Consider the following 2414-nt stretch of genomic DNA (forward strand, 5'->3'; position numbering starts at 1 on the left):
CAATGTATTTTGTCCAGTGCGAAGGAAAGATCGTTTTGAGGAAATTTATGTTGTAGCTTCTGGTGTTTTATCTGTAGTTATATGTGATAGGTGTTGTGTGTAACAACAACGTTTAGTTCACGAGTTATTGAACGCGGAAGTCCGCGAATGTGCGAATATAAAACCAACTTTACCTAAGTGGTTGTCGTGTCATGAAACTGCAGACACGCAGACCATAGACCTAAATTAGATTTTAAAGAATATTGATAATATTGAATATTCAATTGAATAAATGTGTAGTGTATATACTAGTCTTGCATTTTTATATCTTATCAATGTAATTGTAATAAACTGCTTAACATTTTCCTGTAAACCAAACTGATCACTCTAAGAAATAAATTAAATCTCAAAATATATTTTTATTACAAATTTTAGCCAAACTGAAAACCAGAACAGTAAAGTATAAATTAACACAATAACATAATAAAACTTAAAAGCCAGAACAGTAAAGTTATAAATAAAAGTGCTATAAAATGTAAACAATTAACAAAATGTGGCACAAAAGGTGCACAATATATTATTTATAGCCACCACCCCGACTCTCCTGGGGGGCATGTTTCATATGATCAGATGCAGCAGACTTTATTTGGGCCTCTGTTGCAGCTGGGTCCCATTTCATGACAGCAGCTACAATCAAAGCAAAAAAATCCACATGTAAAATAAATATACAAATGCCACTGTTGTGGTCTAGCTTGCAGCAGAGACCCATAGTATACATAGATGAAAATTTGAGTACTTGAATCAATTAAATGAAATAGCCTAGTTATCAAATCACAAATCAAGTCAAATTACATCAAGCCTGATATTAAGCATTCCACACACACACACATACATACATATATACACACTTTTTTTTTTTTTAATTATCATAATATGAAGCTTACCTTTTATTGCTGAAAACAATTTCTTGTCTTCAATTCTAATTTTATCTTTCTTGCCCTTCCCCTTCATATTGAATAGGGTCATCAGCTGATTGGTGAAGAGCCTAATCCAATCCAAGACAAAAATAATATGCAATTATTCCACATACACACACACGCACGCACGCTGGTAACATGATTATCCATGCATGGTGACTGCAGGCTGCGTTTCTCCTAGAAGTTGAATCGTCACAGTATGGTTTTCACGTCATGCTAGGCTAGCGAAAAACAGCTAACTTTGGGTTGAAATTACAGAAATTGTAACACGTTATGCTAGGCTACCAACAACCTGCTAACGTTAGCGGTCTATCAAGCCAAACAAATATTAAATTGTTTCTTTGCCAACTTGAGGTGAAAACAAATTGACAGTGACACTAATTGACATTAGATACTAGTACTTATTATTAGATACTAGTACTTATTATTAGATACTAGTTCCTATTACTATGTACTAGTATTTATTCAATACATACTAGTATTTATTCACTACATACTAGTATTTATTCAATAAATACTAGTACTAAGTCATTAAATCTAATATCTAATTATCTAATACTATCTGTAACTATTAAATAGATAGATACTAGTATTAGTAGTAGTAGTAGTATTAGCTACTAGTACTTGTTCTATAGATACTAGTACTTATTCAATAGATACCTTTTTATTAGACACTATAGTATTTATTCCAAATGTTACTAGCAAGATTTATAATTGAACTCTACAGTGGCCGTTCTGACTAGTCATAGCTAATAAGCACTAGCTAATGAATAAGTACTAGTAATTAATGGAATAGATACTATAGTATCTAAAAAAAAAACGTTAGCATGAAAATAGATAGTCGCTTTCAATTATTAAATGTTAAAACGGCTTGCCATAGAAAGTCCAGTTTGGCTGATTGGCGCCAACTGAGCTAGCTAGCACGTCAATTTAGAGGAAAAAACATTTGAATAACTTAGCTGGACCAACTGGGACTAACGAAAAAAACTTTATGATAATATTTCGGGAATCACTCACTATTAGTATTACCAATATTACAACTTACAAAGTCCTTGATGGGGACGTCAAGTGCAACACGAGACAGCGACACGACGAGACGTAGACTAATTGGTGCGGACTGCGGAGCATGCTGCGCCTGCGCGGATTGTAGTCATATCCGTCCGCCACAGAACTGGAGAAACTTGTATTCCGAGCATGTTTGATCAATATAAAAAAAAAAATCTCAGTATCATGTTCTAAAAGTTTAAAAATGTGTTCAAAAAAATGTATACTTGACACACAGTCCCTATTATTTATTATCACTATAAAGGTAGAACTGTTTTTCACAGGGGAGGGATATCACAATCTACTTGAAACCGGAAGGAGTACCCAATAACCGCCTTTTCCACCACACTTAATAAGAGACAAACGAAAGAAAAAAAACAGTATTATCCGAAAAACATCTACGGTATGCTTATA

At 33.5% G+C, this 2414-nt stretch overlaps 1 long non-coding RNA gene across 1 annotated transcript; it reads right to left on the minus strand.

The window, feature by feature from the left end:
- Positions 1-537: 537 nt before the first annotated feature.
- LOC127652463 (uncharacterized) lies at positions 538-2069 on the minus strand. The gene is made up of 3 exons (XR_007971708.1): positions 2002-2069; positions 924-1024; positions 538-666 (listed from the first exon to the last, which is right to left on the minus strand). It is a non-coding gene; the product is annotated as an uncharacterized LOC127652463 (long non-coding RNA).
- Between the last annotated feature and the right edge of the window lie 345 nt (positions 2070-2414).

The sequence above is a fragment of the Xyrauchen texanus genome, chromosome 2 (genome assembly GCF_025860055.1).
Source record: "Xyrauchen texanus isolate HMW12.3.18 chromosome 2, RBS_HiC_50CHRs, whole genome shotgun sequence".
NCBI lineage: Eukaryota > Metazoa > Chordata > Actinopteri > Cypriniformes > Catostomidae > Xyrauchen > Xyrauchen texanus.